Below are 22,309 nucleotides of genomic sequence, written 5' to 3' on the forward strand. Positions count from 1 at the left end.
ATGACCACAACAACAGGTAATTTTTATTCCAGTATACCTAAAAAATCACAATTACCTGCCACCCAAGCCATTCTTCTAGCTCTGAGGCAAGAAATAGTACGAATTGTCACACGTGTTGTAGTATGATGGTTAGTAGCTGTGTTGTTAGTATTATTGGCACCATTGCAGGGGCAATGCGTGTGGAAAGGGGAGACCACTCGGTCCCCCCCCCAACGTATGGATGGGTGCCCCGATCCCCCGGGAAACCGTTGTGGGCGGGGGGCGTGTTCTGGCTGGTATGCCCGAAGCGGCGTAGCCGGAGCACACCCCTACCGCCCAGAAGAGGTTGGCCTAGACACCCGCCCGGAAGTCCGTGCACGGATGGGCGTACCTGAGGCGGGCCCCCGCCCTCCCGCAGATGGATAAATAGCGCGGGAATCCAACAAAGCTTCCTCTTGTTCCTGTGCTCTGAAGGCTGCACCACTCGTCGCTCGTGAGCCCTCAAGGGAACAAGCTGCACTTTTTTGAGAACTTGTAATCCTTGTCTTTCTCTTTCAGTACCAAGGCGTGTGGGAGATTGAGTCACCTTTGCGAGTCAAATCGGACGGAGTGATCGAAGACATGCCTGGCAAGAAATCCGGAAAGAGCTCCGAGATGGAAAGAATGCTGCGCTGGTTGGTGAACCAAGTGGCGGTGATGGACCGAAAGTTGGGTAAAGTTGACCAGCTCGGTCGTGGCCTAGCGGCCATCAGGAAACAGGTGGAGGCCCAGAATGCCCCCTCGGGACGGCCAAAAAAGGTCATAGGACCGGCATTGCCGAACGTCACCCCAGGGGATAAGGGTAAGAAAAGGAAGGGGAGGGCAGGTCCCAGCGAGGCCCCAGTCCCAGTAGTAACTCCACCGAGTCCTGTCGCGGACATTCCCGTGGCGCCGGCAGCCGGCCCGGTACCAGGACCGGATGGGGGATTGCCCATTCCTGTGGTTATCACGCCACTGGGGGATGACCAGATGCCTTTTTTTGAAAAGAGTGAACTGAACACACCGGGTTATGTGCACTAGTACTTTATGAGTAAACTAGACATGTGTATTTAGATAAATCACTTTCCACCAATTGGCATCTGATATGTGTTATTTATTTTTATTTTTGATATTTGTTATTTTTTCTCAACTCTTATCTCATTTCAGTTTTTTATAAACACATTTTTGTTTTTTTTTTGGTACAAAGATTTTTTTTAATCATATAATACATTACAGTAATTTCACATTAAATAATCCTTAAAATATCTTCACAGTTTATAACTTAATTCCTTAAACGCAGAATATAATTCCTTCAACGCGTTTCGGCCGTTCGCCTTCCTCAGGAATTCTGCATTGTTCTTTTCTACATCAACAGTGGCTTTTTTGATGGAACGTAGATGCCCCGGTTAGGCATACGTGATAATTCTTAAAGGGGTGATTTAGACCGCAATTCTTGCTTCCTGTTAAGTGGCGTGGCTGCCTAAGGGTTCTGCTGCCGGTATAGTGGGTTACTTCTCATCCGGTAATTGGCGTACACAGCTGCGGCGATTTAAAACCTGAATCAAATACTTGGCTCCTCTACGTGTGGATTTAATGGCATTTTTTGATTTCTGGAAACCTGATGAGGTCGCCTTTGGACTTCCGCCTCCTTATATTTGGCTATATATCTGATTTGTTATTGGAAGAACTTCTACGCGTGCCACTGGTCCTGTCGTGTTTGGTCCTTACGCTGGCTAGGTTTTAGTTGGATGACCAGATGCCCCCAGAATTAGCACTTCAGTTAGCAGCGGTATTACCCTGGCTAAAGAAGGGAGCAGGGGGATCAGCGGCTGCGGGAGACCCGGCCGAAGAAGCCAGATTAATTATTGAGCAGTTGCGGCAGTCAAGGGATGCCGGGACAGCGAATGTATCTTCTATTTCCCCGCAGATGGCGACGGGGGTCACGGCTGACGGTCGGGAGAAGACAACGGACACAGCTGGGAGTTCGGCTGAAGCCGGTAAGAGAGCGTTGCCATTGGTGGGGGAGGGCCCGGTACCCTCAAGGCGGGAAAGTTTATCTCAACATATTCCCATGGTTACAAAAGAGATGGTGTGGGGAGACAAGTATATTAACATGTTTTCACTTTTGACCGACCATCGTGAGTTAGAATATGCAAAGACCCAGAAGGATCTCTGGCACCCCAGTGTATGGCGGGCCAAGATGGCGGAATTCAGGGTCGATGAGACCATGGTGAACTGGGTCAGGGCCTTTTCAATCTTCACGGCAATTATCGGAGAGCGTAAACCAGAAGTGTTGACTGACCTGGCATGTTATCAGAACAGGATCATGAATTTCAATGCGATGTATGGGGGAAATGAATGGAAGGGTTATGATGTTGCCTTTAGAAAAGCAAAGGAGTTTAACCAGGCCTTGACATGGGATTGTTTGGATACAGTGTCATGGCATGCTCAGCTCTTGCCAGGACCGGCGGGTACTTCGGTGCCAAGCACGAGTGGCTCTGGGGGATTCCAGGTGAAGCCGTCACAGCCCTTTCGGGCGAGCGCCAGGGGGGATTCCCAGCCCAGGTCTAGCGGGAATGGAGGCAAGCGAGGGGTTTGTTGGGGATTTAACAAAGGAACTTGTAACAGGCCCCAGGGAACGTGTAGGTTCCGGCACGCATGCTCGGGCTGTGGGAATTCCTCACACCCGGAAACCAGTTGCCGATCTAAAGCCAATGGCGCGGGAGGAAAGGGGGGATCCAAGCAGGATTGATGCGGTGCCTCGGAAGCAAACATCTTCGCCCGTAGATATCTTGGCTTTGACCCCTTGGCTAAACCGATACCCTGATCATGCGTCCGCCGGGACTTTGAGGGATGGCTTTTTATATGGCTTCAGGATCCCGGGGGCAATTTTCGGGGGAGCTCTTCCTGTAAAAACCAGCTGTCTATTCAACACAACCCAGCGGTGGCCGCCAAAAAGATAGCGAAAGAAGTTGTATTGGGGCGAGTGGCAGGACCATTTGGCAGCCCACCAGTGGTGGAATTTGTGTGTTCCCCTTTAGGAGTGGTTCCGAAGAAAGACCCGGGGGAGTATAGACTCATCCACAATCTATCGGCCTCTAGGGGGGCCTCAGTAAATGAAGCTATTGACCCCGAGGATTGTTCAGTAAAGTATGCATCGTTCGATGACGCAGTCGTACTGTTGAATCGCCTGGGCCCCGGTGCATTGTTAGCGAAATCAGACATTGAATCTGCATTCAGGTTACTCCCGGTACACCCTCAGGACCAGCGCCTGCTGGGATTCACGTTTCAGGGGAAATTCTACATGGATAAATGCATGCCCATGGGTTGTTCGATTTCATGTGCCTATTTTGAGATGTTCAGCTCCTTTTTGGAATGGGTGTTCACAGAGGCCACAGGGCATAGACAGGTGATGCACTATTTGGATGATTTCCTCTTTCTGGGCCCAGCGGGCACTCAGGACTGTGCGCAGGCATTGCAGGACTTCTGCATGCTCATGCGGGGTTTTGGGGTCCCATTGGCGCCAGGTAAGACGGTGGGGCCATCTACCTCACTCGAGTTTCTGGGTATAGAACTAGACTCGGAGGAGGGGTGTTTCCGTCTGCCGGTTGAGAAGGTGGCCAAGTTTAGGGCTTCCCTGGTACAATGTCTCCGAAAAGAGAAGGTGACCCTACACCAGTTGCAACAGACTAACTTTGCCTTAAGAGTGATGCCGATGGCTCGCCCTTTCTCTCGCTCCATAGCACAGGCTATGGTGGGCCTTAAAGAGGGACACCACCGCACTAGACTGTCGGCAGAGGTTCGCCAGGACATGCTCATTTGGTTGGCATTTCTGGAGGATTTCAACGGTCGAGTGGTGTGGAACAAACCCCCAGCCTCGTCGGGGGAACTAGGATTGTGGACCGACTCGGCGGGGAGCGTAGGGTTTGGCGCAATCTTTGGAAACCGGTGGTTGGCACAAACATGACCGGCGTGGTGGCACACAAGCGGCCTAACAGGTAACATTGGTTTCTTGGAGCTATTCCCCATCTGGGTGGCTCTGATGGCATGGTCAGAACACTATAAGGACCGCTCACTAGTGTTTTGGTCAGATAACATGACAGTGGTCGAGTGCATTAATCACCAGGCTGCACACTGCAAATGGATCTTACGGCTGTTGAAAGAAATTGTATTGCGATGCATGAGATTGAATGTACAGTTCAGGGCAAGGCATGTGCCGGGTGTACTGAATAATGCAGCTGATGCACTCTCTCGTTCAAACATGCAGGCTTTCAGGGGTTATCTACCCACAGCAGAACTAGTGGCGGCACCTTTCCCCGAAGCACTATGGCAGATCGGTGCCCCGGACTACAAGACCTCGTGGCAGCCAGTTTAGCGCCCAGGACGAGGAAAGCCTATGAAGGAGCGTTCCGTTCATACTGCGCCTTTCTGGGGCCGGTAGGGGAGCATAGATGGGGGCGGGAAGAGTCCTTGCTCCAATTTCTGGTGGCACTTCATAAGGAAGGCCGGTCGGCGGCGACCGCCAACAGGTATAGGGCCGCCATATCATTTATGGCACAGCTCCACGGGATACGGGACCCGACAAACTCCTTCTTAGTCAGGAAGGCTCTCCGTGGCTGGCAGCGCCTGGAGGGTCGCAGACAGGATAACAGGCACCCGATTGGGTTGGATAGATTGTCCACATTACTGACGAAACTGGATGAGACATGCTCCTCGCCCAGTGAGGTACTAGTGTCTCGAGCAGCCTTCGCATTGGCATTCTATGGGGCCATGCGGGTAAGTGAACTAGTGGCAGGGAATAAGAAGGATGTGGAGGGAGGTCTACGCAGGGATCACGTCCAAGTAAGGGGCGATTCTCTGTTGATCTCGATAGCCAGGTCAAAAACAGACCAGGAGGCGTTGGGGAGTAGTGTGGTGTTGCAGCGCGCTCGGGGGAACCCTAGTTGTCCAGTAGGGCATGTGGAGGCCTACATGAAACAGAGGTTGACAACATGGGGGGGGCCCTGCTTAGACACGAGGACGGCACCCCGTTGACAAGATTTCAATTTCGGAGGGTGCTGGCAATTACGATTGCAGCGGTGGGCTTTAACCCGTGTGATTTTGAGACCCACTCATTCAGAATAGGGGCCGCTACAGAAGCTACGGCTCGGGGTCTGCAGACTGAGGAGGTGAAACAGTTAGGCCGTTGGTCCTCGAATTGTTTCAAGAGGTATGTGCGCCTGCACATGTTGTAAAAGACTGATGAAATGCATTCACGCTTGTTGTCTTTTGTTTGGATTACAGTTTCGCAAGCCTGTTACGCGGGGCGGAAATTGGGATCGGCCCAACACCAGCTGACCAGCGGGAAGGGATCACCGAATGGAGATCAAGTGGTCCGGGTCGTGGGCCACTCATACGTGAGGCGTGCCGGGGACATATTCAAAGCAGGTGACGCGATCCACGCATCTGAGGAATATGGGTTCAGAGTGACCTTCCATGGGAAGGGAGGCCTCTGTATTGACCAATTGCAAGATTTTGTGGAGGAACTTTTAGGGCGGGACTGGTCACCGCCATCTGTAATCATAGTGCATGTGGGAGGCAATGACTTGGTGAGACTGGGAAGACGGGTGTTAGTTGAGCACATATTGTCTGCAGTTAGCTGGTTGGCCAAGAGGCTCCCTGGGTGTACGATCGCCTGGTCCCACATGATTCCCAGGAGAATATGGCGGGGGGGTTTGTCTATGTCAGCGTTGAACCACTCGGTAAAGAGGGTCAACAACAAGATTGAGAAACTGTTTCGCTCCGCTCATCTCCAAAGCATTCCCCATGGGTGTATTAGGGGGGATCACTATTATTTGAATGATGGGGTGCATCTGTCCAGGGCTGGGAATGACTTACTCATAGGAGACTTCGTAGCTTGGCTAGTGGGCTTGAGGAGGCATGACCTTTAGGAGGTGTGGGGGGGCCGGATAGTCGGTCAACTATCCGGCCTGTGGCGGTAAGGTCATGATCGGTGAGCAGTGATTTCAAGGTCCCTAGGGGGGGCGCCACCCATTATGGATGGGAGCGCCCGGGGGAGGCGGCCATTGGCCCCTCCCATGGGGGGGCGGCACCCACAACGGATGGGTCGCCCAGGGGGAGACGGCCATAGGCCCCTCCCGGGGGAGACGGCTATATGCCCCTCCCACGAATTTCCCGGGGGCCGGATATCCGCTCCGGCGGAAGAGAGTGTGGGGAAGGGGGGGAGTCCACGCTGTCCTTCTTACGGATACCTCGCACGGGAACTTGGACGACCTTAAGATGGCGTCGAGTGAAAGGGGGGCCCCCACGACAAGGGAAGTTACAGTTGGCTGCGAGGGTAAAGTCCTCTGCGCATGCGCCACTCACACCGTGAGGGCGGGAAGTTGGTGATAGGGATCTGACACCGGTTAAGACCTTGCCGTTGGCCCTTAATGCTAGTTTGTACAAATTCTAAAATGTAATGCATTTTCAGGATGCTAGACTCGGCTAGGAAACCTTTGTATTAGAGATTTGTTAAGGTTAGCCTAAGAAACCTGTCTTCATCAAAATGTAATTGAAGTTGAATTTGTACATGATTCATGAAACGTTTTAATTTAAAGTTTTAAATTTTGTTTCATATTTTAATAAATACGGCCGGGGGGGTCGTGAGGCCCCCCCGCCTTCCAAAAGTTTAAACCTGTGTCTGTCTCCTCCCATGGGGAATTGGTGTTGGGAGGGGTGGCGGGCATCCCGGCCCATATGGAAAGGGGAGACCACTCGGTCCCCCCGAACGTATGGATGGGTGCCTCGATCCCCCGGGAAACCGTTGTGGGCGGGGGGCGTGTTCCGGCTGGTATGCCCGAAGCGGCGTAGCCGGAGCACGCCCCTACCGCCCAGAAGAGGTTGGCCTAGACACCCGCCCGGAAGTCCATGCACGGATGGGAGTACCTGAGGCGGGCCCCCGCCCTCCCGCAGATGGATAAATAGCGCGGGAATCCAACGAAGCTTCCTCTTGTTCCTGTGCTCTGAAGGCTGCACCACTCGTCGCTCGTGAGCCCTCAAGGGAACAAGCTGCACTTTTTTGACCCACCCACCAGCCCCCTGTTGCAAATTTTGTGTAATAAAGTAATTTTCACAATGATTATTTTGATGTAATAAAAAGGTGCAGTCATTTTTTGCATCATGAATGTATCCATATAATTGAATATTTGCTTGTAGGCCTTTTTTCCTTTGTAGAAACGTAAAGGAATGGATTCATTAAAGATTGTGTTTTTGCTTTAGGACTTTTATCCCTTTCTAGCAATGTCAAAGTCAGTGAATTGTCAAACTGTTACAGATTTAGGCATAATTTTCTTTCCTTAGTAGGTAAAACAACTGTCGTATTTATTTTTTGGTCGGGCGGTAAGGTCATGATCAGTGAGCAGTGATTTCAAGGTCCCTAGGGGGGGCGCCACCCATTATGGATGGGAGCACCCGGGGGAGGCGGCCATTGGCCCCTCCCACGGGGGGGCGGCACCCACTACGGATGGGTCGCCCAGGGGGAGACGGCTATATGCCCCTCCCACGAATTTCCCGGGGGCCGGATATCCGCTCCGGCGGAAGAGAGTGTGGGGAAGGGGGGGAGTCCACGCTGTCCTTCTTACGGATGCCTCGCACGGGAACTCGGACGACCTTAAGATGGCGTCGAGTGAAAAGGGGCCCCCACGACAAGGGAAGTTACAGTTGGCTGCGAGGGTAAAGTCCTCTGCGCATGCGTCACTCACACCGTGAGGGCGGGAAGTTGGTGATAGGGATCTGACCCCGGTTAAGACCTTGCCGTTGGCCCTTAATGCTAGGTTGTACAAATTCTAAAATGTAATGCATTTTCAGGATGCTAGACTCGGCTAGGAAACCTTTGTATTAGAGATTTGTTAAGGTTAGCCTAAGAAACCTGTCTTCATCAAAATGTAATTGAAGTTGAATTTGTACATGATTCATGAAACGTTTTAATTTAAAAATTTACATTTTGTTTCATATTTTAATAAATACGGCCGGGGGGGTCGTGAGGCCCCCCCGCCTTCCAAAAGTTTAAACCTGTGTCTGTCTCCTCCCATGGGGAATTGGTGTTGGGAGGGGTGGCGGGCATCCCGGCCCATAGTACAAGCTGCAGCGGCCTCCTGACGAGAGTCCTGGCACTTACAGCCTGATTCATCAACGGGCCGTTTTGCGAGCCCCTAATAGCGAATCATAGCGATTCGCTATTAAGGACTCGCAAAACGGTAATCATGTAGGAATCGCATAATAAAATGCGATTCCTACTGATTCCTTATTTGCGATTAGCAAATTGCTAATCGCAAATAAGGAATAACTCGCCATTCATTCCTATGGGCCAAAAGGCCCATAGGAATGAATGGGGAGTATTCCTTATTTGCGATTAGCAATTAGCTAATCGCAAATAAGATTGCGATTTGAAGGGTGCCAGGGTTGTCCACAGGACACCCTGTAGCACCCCTCAAATGAAATTTCACACAGGTGTTGCACACACACATGTCCAAAGGACATGTGTGTGTGTAACATGCAACTCAGAAAAATGCATTTAAATGCATTTTTCTGAGTTTTCGCAATTTACCGCGAGGTCTGACCTCGCGGTAAATTGCGGCAAGAAATTGCGAATTCGCAAATTTAAATTGGATGTTGAATTGCATTTAAGGAATCTCTAATAGAGATTCCTTAAATGTAATTCCTCGCACATTTGCGACATCGCAATTAGCGATTTTTGCATTTGGGATGCTGAATCCCAAATGCAAAAATCGCTCTCGCAAAGGGCCGGATTCTCAGAATCCGGCCCCTTGCGAGCGCAATTTAGATTCATGAATCGGGCGGTTAGTTTTTTACAAATTAAGGACTGGTCAGATGAAAGTTCTGATATAGAAGGTCCACATTGCCTTATCCCCTCTTCGGCTATTAGGAGATTCTGGAACACACTGGCCAACCACCCCAGCCTCAAACACTTCTAGCAAGATATGACAAATCTTTGACATGAAAGAGACAAGGAGAATACATAGATCATGTATTCTCCCAGCACTCCACACAGACCGTGCAGGATCACAAATATTACCTTCACAAATGAACATTTTCCTCCACAAAATGAGTGCGAGAAGGAAACATTGCTGATAACCAACAGCAGGACAGCATCTTTAGTCTGCTGAGTACCTGTACGGTCATTTCAGTTTAAAAAGTCAGAAATAACTCTACTGGACCCCAAATAAAAGCATGCTAACTAGTTCAGCCCACCTTTGTTCTTTTAACCCAAACGTATTCCTTTTTTGGCTGCTCACCAGTACACACTTTGTATCACAGTGCATTGTCTCTTATGAGCCACACGCTTCCTGAAGGTATTATTAATTTATGGTAGGTAATAATTTGCAAGTAAAAATATTTTCCAGGCCAACTTTCTCTCTTCTTTTTTTCGCTGATATATTTTATTATATTCAAAACATCCATGTGTAATCATTGCCTTCGTATGTGAGCTAGAGACCCCCCTTTCAATAACACAAACTTACATTCACATCATTCAATTACTTCAGCCATCAGAGGCATGTTAAGGGTGCTAGGGGCCCAAATGGAAGCAAGGTATACGACCCACCTGCCACTCAGATGGGTAGTAAATGGCAGTTGCAATTGGGGTGCAGAGGTTCTCAATCCTATTGTCACTGCATCTCCTGCACATTTGACACCCCTCGCCTTTAACGCAATGTGCCAACACATTTGCATTCGTTTTCTACTGCTGTCATTACTGTCCTGCAATTTCCCCACATTAGACGGGATACTGTAGTTAGAGAACTGCTGGCAGGGTGTGGGAAGGTTTGATTATAAGTTGATCCAGAAGTGATCAGGAGAACAATGCTAAAAAGCCCAGGATTGTGAAAGCGGCATCACGCACCCTGTGACATGCCCATGACAGCAGAGGAAATTAAGTCATGGGTGCGTCACATAACGTTGGTGGCATCACAGAAAGCAGCATTACTGACAAAAACCTACAATAAGTACAAGATTAATGCATTTACATTGTGGGCAGATTTGCCATGATATTGTGTTGCCCTTGCATCATGCATGGTGTTGCATGGTCAACGTAATACCTATGTTAGATGTACTAAGCAAAGCAAGGCCTCCTTGCGTGGTCCTGCATTGCTTGGTAAATCTGGTGTAATGCCGGGCAGCACAAGTCACTGCTTGCATTTCTCTGCCCGGGGAAGAGGTTCCGTGGTAGAGCATGGGTGTTCCGAAGCATCCACCCATGGATTTTGGTGCATTCCTAGATTTACCAATACTTGTAAACCTAGGAATGCATCAAAATGCCATCCCTTCCCACGGGAGGTGTAAAGAGGAGAAATATCTTCATTTCTTCTCGTTGTTTCCTCTTTCTCAGTGTGCTGCAGCACACTTAGAAAGGGGAAGAAGCCTTAGGAAGATTGTCTTAGTGGAGGAAGGTGTCCCTTTCTGAACAAAAACAATCCTGCCTGCATGTCATGCAGTTTTGCACCATGACACAAAACTGCCTGCATTGGAGCGAAGCAGCAGGTTGTGCACCAGTGCAGATAGAGGGCAGCAATACAGCAAATCTTCATATATATGGCGGATTTCTGCCCTCTCCCTTTCATGCAGCATAGCATAGCAAGTTGTCTTGCTCTGTTGCATCACGTGAAAGAATGATAAATCTGGCCCAAAGTCACCATAACATATAATGGTATGATTTACTTAGCACTTGTATGTAACCAGGGTGTTGCAATCATATGTAAAGGGTACATCTCATCAAACACCTATCCAGGTACAGATATTATTGGGACAAAGAGAGATCCCCTGCAAGGCTCAGGAGAATCTGCCTGCTACCTCAATTTACCTGTAGAAAGCTGTGGTAATTTAAAAATCACCCTATCATGCAGATGCTCAAACAACGAAGCTTTCCTTTTGTGATTCAAAATGTGAACTGCAGACTCAACCACTCTTTAAAACGTGGTCTGTCACTGAACTCTTTCCAGATTATTTTATGCCTATGGTTCAAGTCAGTATCAAGTGCGCCACGAGAGCCCGCTTAATAATTTGGTACAGAGTTATCACACATTGGACTCGTCTACCAATGTTGAGAGGTGAGTACTTAGAAATCAATGCATTGTTCTCAGATCACGGCAAACATATTAATTTTAGTTCAGTGTGAGTGCCTCTTTGCAGGTGTCCGATTTCTACACTAATTAAATTATGAGTGCCTTGTTCCCAATACACAAAGCAAAACAATGACAGACAACTAAGCATAACTTCTACATCAATCAATAAATCAATCAAGGCATTTGTAAAGCGCACTACTCACGAGAGGGTCTCAAGGCGCTGGGGGAAGGGTGCTCCTACTGCTCGAATAGCCAAGTCTTGAGATGCCTACTGGAGGTAAGAAGGTCCTGGGTCTGCCGTAGGACGATGGGGAGGGTGTTCCATGTCTTGGCGGCGAGGTGGGAGAACGATCTGCCACCGGTGGTCGCTCTTCGGATGCAGGGGACTGTGGCGAGGGCGGCGGAGCAGAGCTGGCGGTTCGGGGTGTAGAAGGTGAGTCGTCTGTTGAGGTATGCTGGTCCGGTGTTATGAAGACATCACAGTATAATCGTCAAATCAGAGGAAAGTGCACGATTGTCAGACTACAAAATACATTATGGCCAGATCACCATGACATTGCACCATGAATGTAAATTCCCCAAATGCACCCTCATAGCACTATAAGAAAATTATTGCCATCTCATAATAATGCATAATTTATTACTGCACATGCCACATTGTCAGATAAATCTAAGTATGTAAACATTTCTAGATTTGTCAGCTATCTAGATCATCCTCTTCTGCCTTAAACTTCAGCTGCTCTGACCTATTTTCGCTGGCTGACAGACGTGAAGAGAGACCATGTCTGCCTGGTCTATTTACCTGTAAGTATCTGTAAGTTGGAACTCACCCACCTTAATTTAAAAATTGAATTTTAAACTTATTCATGCAGCATAAATTTCAGTAGAATTGTAATTTAAGCAAAGCCATTCGACATTGATATAGTACAATAGACATTTATTGCATTTTCTTGAGTTTTCTTAATTTTCCATGAATGTAAGTGTAAGTTACAGACAATAGTAATATTGGTGACCGCTGTCAATCATCAGAAACCGTCTTGTGCAAGGAATCTAGGTAATAAAAAAAAGGAGACTCTACTCCATCATTGAATGTGGATTGTGGTCCTTTGAGTGTGCGGTAGTCCTGATATATGGTCTGGTCCTACCCACTGATCGGGAATGCACCAATCCTCTAGTCCTTCGCATCTCCATTCACCAAACCAGAATGGGTACTTATATGGGACATGCAGTCTTGAAGGGTATCCCCGTACCTTCAACATTTCATGAGAGGGTCTTGGATGGTTGAGAGCAGCTGCATCCACTTGTGACATCTTTGCTCTGGCTTTAGTCAAAGGAAGATGATGCTTATCACATCCTGTCAATGCCACCCAAACACCTGCACTCAGGGTTGTACCTGGACCCAATAGCTGCCTTGATATATTTTGTCACACCGACCCCTCCATATTTGTCAAATGGGATTTGGAAGACTATTCCTCTGACATTTCGTTTAAAAGAGAATATAGGTCAAGAAGCTGCATTTTATAACCTATTGATTCCCTTTTCTAAATGGATATCTCCCAACATTAATGATCTAAAATGAGCAGTATACATTGTGCTGATATTGCGCCCCGGACCTTTAATGTTCGGAGGGGTCACAACCACAATGTTGTGACTTCACTGTGGTCGCACCCCCTCCGGCTATTATTTATGGCTACAACACACAACATTCTTAGTAGGACATTACCTCCTGGTCCTCACCCATGCCATTCCCCTTTACTTCTCCTTTCTTTCTTCCACACCCATATTCTTTGCTGTATTAATCACTTATTTTGAACATTACATTAGTGCAGTATGCAGGTATGGCATAAAACGTATACTTACAAACAATGTTTGGGTACTCTTTTTAAAAAATATATCGTAATTATAAATGGTATTTATATAGCGCTTACAACCCCTGATGAAGTGTATATATTTTGGCACTAAATATCATAGCACAAGGAGGGTAAATAGGCCCCACCGGGATTTGAACTTGCTGACTGTGTTGCTACTCAGTGCAACTGAGAGTCTTTAGACGGGGGCGCAACACAGGCTCATGGAGCCTTAGCTTCGTAGGGGAACCCCAACCCTTCTGAGGCTCCCAGAGCCTTCACAGGGGCCCATTCCACCCGAGGACCCTGAATATCTGTGATATATGGGAGGCTCGGGTGCCCCTCTTCACACTCTGCAGGGAGATCCTAACATTTTACATGACACCACTGTCCATTGGCTGGGTCCACCTGGCCACCAAGGAGTCGCTGTCACCGTCAGGTTCCTTGATAACTTCTTATAACTTTGTAACAAACTAAGGGGCATATCATCAAGGCGGCGCAATCAAATTATCGCTGCTTTTGCGTACGTTTTTGAGCGAAAAGCGGCGATATCTTTATCGCCTTATCAGCAAAGACACGCTATTGAGTGTTTTGCTGACTTAGCGCCGGTTACATCTACGCCCAGCTTTGCATCGCTAATGAGATGTAAAGTGGGCGGAACACACAGATATTTCCAGGAAAATGTTGCTATGCGCCATTACTCCTATTATCAACCTGCACGCTAACCTGTGCAGCTAACCACGCTCATCGCAGGTTTCTTTACGCCTGCTTTTCTTTTAACTAAACAATGTTAGCCAATGAGTGGTGGATTATAGGGTTGAAACCACCCAGCCTTATCAACAAGGTATCGCCTGTTCCTGTGCGTTTATCGCTGGATTTCCAGCGATAATCGCACCTTTTTGAAACAATCGCTGGTTTATTTATCGCAATCGAGATAAGCGTTGCTGATAGCACGCTATCTCGGCGATATAAACCAGCGATAGCCGGAAATAGTTATTCTCACGCTATGCGCTAATTATCGCCGGCTGTTGCTGATATGCCTCTGAATTGCTCCACTCAACATGGCTAGAGCAGCAGAATTGTGAAGAGGCCTCGGTAACAATATAAAGATGAACTGGGAACGTATTTTTAACTCCAAGTTTGCTCTTTTATTACAAGTATATTTTTCGTAATTATGGGGTGGGAGCAAGTCTGCTCTTGTGTTATTTTTTGTCAGACTGTCACTTAGACTCTGTATTCGTAAAAATACTGTGGTAAGCAGCTGCGGATGTGGTCACTTTTCCTGTTTTTCTTTTCTCATGCACAAGGCAGTACCGCAGTAAAGCTTGGTACAGCTAAATTCCATGAATAAATCACCTTTAAAAAGGCACTGAGCTTTATGTAAGTTATGGCAATTAAATGTAAGAAAGTGTTGACAATACAAATACCACTAACAATACCATAGAGAAACTAGATTTGGACTAGGACCATCACTACAGAGACTTCAGAATCATGTGGAGAAACTGAATGCTATGAACTTCTGTGTCTGACCCACACTGTATTACCGACTGACCTGTCCCTGCCTAGCTCTGTGGTATCCCTCTGCCTCTTACAGTCGTGCTGTTTGGGTCTCTGAGGTCAGATTTTGAGAAATAGCAGGAGTGCATGCTGGCAGGTCTCTTTTACATGCAGTGGCACGAATAAATTCAAACAACAAGAGAGAAAGGGTTTCAAGAACTACTCTTCTACCCCTTCCAGATAGATATATAGCAAGCAACATAAAAGTGTCAAACAAATATGAAAAACAAAAACGGAAAAAGAGAAGCCAGAGATTCAGGCGGTCAGTGAGGTGGTTTACACCGACAGACAGTTCCCAATTAGTAAGGAAAATAGAGTGCACATGCTCGGTGTGAACTAAAAGGACCCTCAGGCCCCAACTAAAAGTTGGTAGCCAGTTGTCTTCATTGGGCCCCAGATAGTTGAAAAGAACATGAAATAGTGACTGGAAAAGTGACTTAAAAAGAGTATGGGCTACTCATCAAACAATTCGTTTTATTGAGAGGGTAGCTCTAACTCTATTAAAACCAGTGAAAAAATTGACTAATAATTGGTTGAGTTAGTTTGAACCAATAAGTCCTAACAGTAGTGACAGATAAACAAAATTGGTCAACATGTTTCTGCTTGAGAGCCCAGGGTCAGCTCAGCATTCATCAGGACCACAACATTCATTCTCACTCCCCGGTGGACACTCACTAGAGTATCCTGACCTATGGTGTAGAAAAAAGAACTAATACAACCTGATTCGGTAAAAGTTCTTATGGAGAATTTTATCCGAATGCCTTGCCTCATTAAGGGAGACTAAAAATTTGTAATTATCCGTGTGGAAAACCCCATGGGCTGGCGGCAGGGGGAATATCTTCACGCCCAGACAATTAGCTTCTAAGCGACTCCCCGCTGATGGACCTACTGCAGCCACATCCGCCGCCCGACACGGCACGAATAAGCCTTGGCAGGCCCAACAGGTCCCATGTTTATGACTGATTGGGTTTGCGAAGGGTTTTTAGCAATGCTGAATGGCATCCCTGATGTTGTGCAGCATTGTTAAAGGAAGCAAACTTAACCCCTTCACTGCGGCGGCAATTCCGCCAAAGTGCTAGGGGGTGGGGGGGTCGCAGGCTCACCTGCGCTTGTGACGGAACTGCTCCGTCACGCGCCTCGGGTGAGCTGTGCTAGTGATGGAACGGTTCCGTCACGAACGCGCCCGCTCAATAGAACGCGCCACGCAGGCGTGAAATCAGCACCGCGCAGGAGCGTCGAGCGGGCCGTGACGGAACCGTTCTGTCACTAGCACAGCTCACCCGTTCCGTCGTAAGCGCCAACCGGGTTAAAAAAGGTACTATGATGTGGGCACTGCGTCATTTTCTAGATATGCGCATCACATAAGTGCGAGCACCACAAAATGACGCAGGCTTTTTTATTAATTGAAGTGTCGATGGGTTGAAAGCAACACAGAGGGATCAGGGTGGAAAACCAATGGGTGAGAGAGAAGGAGGAAGTGGGTGTGTGATGCAACATGGAGGGTAGAGTGGGGAGGAGAAGCAAAAGGAAGAGCAGAGGTGGAGAAGAGATTCAACAGGTAAGAGCCACATGTGCGGGCAGGAGATAAACACACGGCTAAGCAAGCAAGGATCATTGGGATGGGGAGCAGAAGCAACAGGTGAGAGAGCAACCTGGAAGAGTTGGAGGAGAAGTACATAAGCAGGAGAGAAAAACACAGAGCATGAAGGTGGGAAGAGAAATGCACAAGGGAGACAGCTGGAAAAGACATGCACCATTGTGGAGTGCTAAAGATAAAAAGAAGTTGCCTAACAGTGAGCAATGTACAGGCAAAAGTAAATTGACAATGCCCCAAGGGGTGGGACAGACACAACATGCACAAGATGAGCCATAACTTATATGTGTCATCAAAAAAGTCAGGATTGTCTATATTCAGGCGGTATAAACTAACAAAATACTTTGTCCATCTAATGTGCCCGCCATTACAACCACCCTACCTGCTAAGTCACTAATATATTCTGAAAATGGAAAGTTTATCATCTTCCTTATAAGATCGACCACCTCTCATGAATAGGTTGAACATGAGGAGAAATATTGGTGTGTCCCCCAGGAAGCAACAACATTTGCGCAACCCATAGATGAGCAATGGGTTTCCTGCAGCATGACTATCTATCTTGTGGCGATCTAAATATGCAAGATTCTGTTGAGCCTTGCAAGGAGTATTGAACCATTAAATGTTCCAGGTCAAAATATTAACATCCAGTTGCATGCCCAAGTTGGCAATGTCAACTAGCTGTTGCTGTGTGTCCACTAATGTGCCATATGCTCACTGGTCTATGTATGCATTGTGTAAGTCCCTGTATTGTGCTGTGCCTTTAAAAACTCGGAGCAGCATCATCAACATTTTAACAACCTGAAGCTCCTGAACCACCACAGGTCACATATTGTTCAGTGAAATCCCATGCAGAATTTGGTTGGAGAAAAACGTGGGTTTTGCCCTTATATTCTAAGCGCAGCTTTCTGGGAACAGCATGGATTATTTCACGCTCCTTGGCTCTAATGATCTTTTTGACTTCCAAGAAGTACCGCTGAGCGTCCTGAACTGACAGAGTGAAGTAAGGGTAGATGGCAGTATTCGTGCTATAATCATTCATAGGTTCTGGTCCAGGTTTGGCTTTGGTGCCAGGGTGTGGTGCGCTCTCTCAACAATGAAAATGCCGGAGAAGTTGCTGGAGCTGAACACAATATCCAGATGGTCCTCAGCAAAGCCCTCTATGTTAGTACTCGTAGCCCCCTCGGGCACACCTACTATTCATATATCATTTTGGCAAGATCTCTCCTCCAAATCTTCATTTTTGCTTCGAAACTGTCCTTAACTTCTTTAAAAATTGCCACTACTTACATGTCCTCTGGCTGCGCCATCGCTTGCCGTTCTCAATGTGAGACCAATTGTCTCCTATCAAATTGTAGGATGGCTTTTGCCCATTTGTTGGTGGTGTCACGTCAGTGCCCACAAAGGTAACAAATAGCGCACCGAGGTGGCAGGAGTGTCCCACTAATACGGCCTGGGAAGGTGACAGTGTCAGTCCACTGTACTATTTCAGTAATGGGGGCCCTGTGGTAGAGAAAATCAGCAGGTTGTCCCCCCGGACCTCCCCGGTGGATGCCCAAAGTGGGGACCTCCGGTCACTGGAGTTCTCGACCAATTGTGATGGGGCACCTGAATTTGCCATCAGGTAGGGGCTCCTGATAGATCCTTAGGAGGCACCTGGGAAGTAAGAGCACCTGCTACCTCCAGCACCAATGTGTCACACCACATCAATAACTGTTGGGGGAATTTGTGTTCTTAGCTCCCAAGCAGCACACAACACCATGGCATATAGGACGACACCCACAGTAGACTGGTTGGATGTACGTCAGCAGTCCTAGGCCTGACAATCCCCAGTCCCTCAATTTTTCCACCCACCCTCCTCACATAGCCGGTCAAGATGGGCACAAGGACGCCACCCATCAAATCAGCGGTTGTGCCATCTGGGCCTCCAGCACACAGTATTGTCCCCGTGGTCTGGTGCACGATTGTGGCAACAGTCCTCGGAGGCCGCAGGTGGCCCCCCACCTCAATGGGCCCGAGGCAGAGAGTACCAGCAAAATATGTTCTTGATGTGCGCCATCCTTGCTCCCAGGGTAGTCGCGGGGTCAACTTGCCAGTGTGCAGGGAGGGCCCCTGACATTATGGGCTCCATTAGGATGTCGGGCGGATCGCCACCGCCATGGTGGCGGTGGCGATCCGCCTGACAGAAATGCCCGCCCGCCACCCTTTTCCCCCCCGCCACATTACAATGGCGGGGGGGACCGCTGCGGAGCCAAACACCGCCCGGCACTTTTCCGCCCCGGTCGCCTTGCGGCCGGGGCGGAAAACGAGTAACATGCAGGCGGTGTCTGTCAGACACCGCCCGCAATATTACAATGGGCTTCTGTCAAAATGCCGCCACGGGAAAGGCATGCAGTGTTCACTCACACGGGGGGGGGGTACCTGCCTTTGCATACTCGAAGAGGCAGGCACCGTGCGGTGCCTGCCGCTTCGAATATGCAGATTCGTGCTTCTGTTTTTAACATTGTGGCGGGCGGAGCAGTGAGCACCGCCCGCCACAATGTTAAATTGAGGAATGCGCCCGCCACTGTGGCGGGCGCATCCTAATGGCAATGCCGGGACCCCCGCCCTTCAGGTGGGTGGTCCCGAGTTCCGCTACGGTGGCGGGCAGGCAAAGCCCGCCCGCCATCCTAATGTGCCCCATAGTGTCACACGTGATTGGGGATGGCACAACAGCATCAACAAGTGTGGAATGGTGGAGGAGCAGTGCAGACTGCGGTGGATGGGACTCGACCGTCAGAGGCCATCAGGGTAGGCTGCTTCTTGTTCACATCCTCTGATCACCAAATCCACCACACTCCACACCCAGGCATGGGAATCTCACAATAACGGAACACCTCAGTGCCTCTCCTGCCTGCATATACATCACCGCACATAGTTTGATCTCCTTATATGGCGTAGATAGTGCTATTTTCAGCAAAGTGGCAGGAGCTCTTTATTCAAATGGCCATATTCCTCGCCAGCTCGCTCTCACCCCCCAACTTCCTGATACTGCTCAATTATCGTACACTCTCATAAGATATATCTGATACTGGTCTTGTCTTGTCTGTCACCCACTTCTTTACCAGCACATAAACCACTCATCAGCAATCAGAGGACTCTAACCTAGTCCACCACTGCAGGTCCAAAGTGGCTGCACAATAGGACTGTTTTGTACATCTCACAATGACATTCAGACATGGGATGCTAGTTCCAAAAAGTCCATCCCCGCAGATCTCCCAACCATTTCTCTTCACATCCATGTCTGCTTAGGACCATTCATTTTAATCACATTATTATGTTGGATAACCCAATGCAATAACCAGATACGTTGATCATAAGCAATCCCATAAAGGGACCTTGAGAGCTCCTCAAAACGGTATCTTACTATCAAATATTAGCTATGTGTCTATCTCTCGCATCTATTCATCCACCGTGCTGCTGGAGTTCTGGACTTTTTGGTTCCGTCCAGAGGTGTCAGGGAACAACACCCGAAGACCCCGGAGTTCCACCTGCCTTGGTGCACAAATGAACAGAAACACGGGCTTCTCGATGGTGGCGTCAAAGACCAAAGGTTTATTACTGCAGGGACACAGAAGTCACAGATACTACACACGGGCAGAATCTAGGAGCCTGTTCAATTTGTACAAAGAGGGTTGCTCCTTATATACTGATTTTTAAGCTGGGGGCAAATTCTTTACATGTAATACATTCCCAAAACCTTTGTGTCTAATACAATAAATATTTGGCGTTACACAGGAACCGTCGATAATATCTGAGGCCAAAAACATTACGAAGAGGGGTTCCCACTAGTTCATCACAATCCCTTGTCAATATTGCATTCAAGAGCCGGACCGCCTCATCGTAAATTTTGTTACCTCCCCCTAATAAAGATTCAGAAAGAAAGGAACGGAGCCAGGTGTGGAAGATAGAAAAGTGGGATAAGGGATGTTTGTGGGTTGTAAATGGGCAAGGCTACCGGCTTCGGCCGCCTAATCATGATCGGGACAATGGACACGAGAACCAGTTCGGTGGGGCTGGCCTCGGGCAGAGGAGGCAGCCTTTGTCGAGTCATGCAGCTACAGCGTGTTCTGTTCCAAGGTGTACGTGTCCCTTGAAGAGGTGAATCTCCGGCTAAGGCTACGTGTCCTTAATTGAAATGAAGTGATCGGAGGTTATTGCTTATGTGAGGGCAAGAAACACAAAATGGCCGCCATGATCTAAGATGGATGCCATGGGTAGATCAGAAATGTGTTGGTTACAAGAGTACTCTTGCTCGTAGCATAGCGAAAACACCAGGATATGCTAAATGGATCATTTGCGGTTCGCTGATACCAATATTATGTATTTCCGACAATATTGAAAACACGGGTTCAAATCGTCACGGAACCTCAGACCCTCCTTTTGCCCTTACATAGGCAATTACTCAGTCTATGTCAGAGTCTAATTCTATGCTCATCAGGTCAGTGACATGCTGTTGTATCATCATCCTTTCTCGCGCCTTTTCTCCAAACGCAGGTGGTTTCCTAAAACAAGTTGCAGCAAAAAGACTACACAGAGCAGGACCACACTGGATAATCAGGCAGCATGAGAAGAGGAATACTAAGATGACACCAATGACCATTAGAACCTTCCATCCCCACGCTGATATCAGAGTCCAAAACCACTCCATGAAGGACCAGTTTCCCTTGTCTACATGAATAGAGTCGGAAATCTTGTGTAGCTTCGAGATCGCCTCATAGACTGTTGGAGCATTATTAGGAATAAAGACACAGCAGCTCGATTGGATCATTCTGCATACCCCACCTCGATCTGCAAGTATTACGTCTAGAACCATACGGTTCTGCAACGTCATGAGTCTATCCGCCTGAAGCTCAGCTGTCAGATTGCTAAGGGCACCAGCAGTTTCGGTAATAGTAGATTCAACTACCCGTGTTAGCTGGCGTATGTTTCTACTATTGGCCATAGGCCCCCAGAACGGAAGGAAGCCTTTGAAGAAGTCTCCAGCTTCCTGACCAGCAGTATCTTCCTTGCTGAAGACACCTCTCGCTACTCTGGTCCTGTGGTAGTCAGATGAAGCAGTGTATGTTGGAGGCAACAATCGAGCAATATAGCATGATCCTGAAAAGTCGGCAGGCAACCATGTATAAGCTCTGTCTCGACAGATGAAGTAGGTACCCCTAGCAGTAAGAAAAGCAGGGGAAGAGTTAGCCGGAAACACGTAAGTCTCTACGCACTCACTCCTCCCTAGCTGAGCTCTCGGATTTCTCCCATTACCTTGCAAACAGACTTGACCTCGGTGAGGTACGACCCAGATTGGAGTTGAGCTTTTACGCTTGCTTTCTCCCAAACTAAGGCGATACTCTGAAGAGTTCCAACTCAAATATACTCGTAATTCGTCTCTAGGGTAAGATGGAGTATTATTGACGTCCTTGATCATGTCAATAATTCCCTGGACTAAAGCTTTGTTGGCAGAGTTATATTTAGTGGAACGTGGTGGACGCGGAGGATAGGTTTCAAGGGCATAAGCAAAGATGGTTTGAAGGGCCTGAAATGATCCATTATAGCTGAAAGGCAAAACCAGATAGGGAATACCTTTATCCATAGTGTGGGGTATCAAGCCACACACCCAGCAGTCTGTAGTGTTAACTACCAGTTGGTGTTGGTGCAAGAGCTGTACAAAAGTGTTATTAATGAATTCTGAGCGTTGAGCTTGTTCATGTTCAGGAAACGAATGAAAAGAGTGTATAGAAGAAACAGTAGAAGTAGCAGGATCAAGGGGAGGTACTGTAGTTACTGGCATAAAAATCAAGCCCATACCAAAGACGATTCCACCCACCAACGTTATCAAAACAATCAAAAACGTAATGGCACATTGTATCAAAAAGCATTTGCTGTGAAGAATTCTGTAAAGTCTGTTTCTGCGAACATAAATCACATTTTCTCGTTGCAGCGCAGGAAGCTCCATCTTCTACAATCCGCTCGCGACCACTGATGATGTGTACGTAGATGAAAATGCCTCTATCAGCCCTGGGAGTTCCCAGAACCAACAGAAAGATCGACCTTGTGTCAGACCCCCGCAGATTCAACTAGGCACACAGTCACGACCCTACGGCTACCCAGACGGCAAGGCAATTTTAAAAACAATAAAACAATAGCAAACTTCCTGGCTGAAAGCA

This window comes from Lissotriton vulgaris, chromosome 10 (assembly GCF_964263255.1).
Source record: "Lissotriton vulgaris chromosome 10, aLisVul1.2, whole genome shotgun sequence".
Classification (NCBI taxonomy): Eukaryota; Metazoa; Chordata; class Amphibia; order Caudata; family Salamandridae; genus Lissotriton; species Lissotriton vulgaris.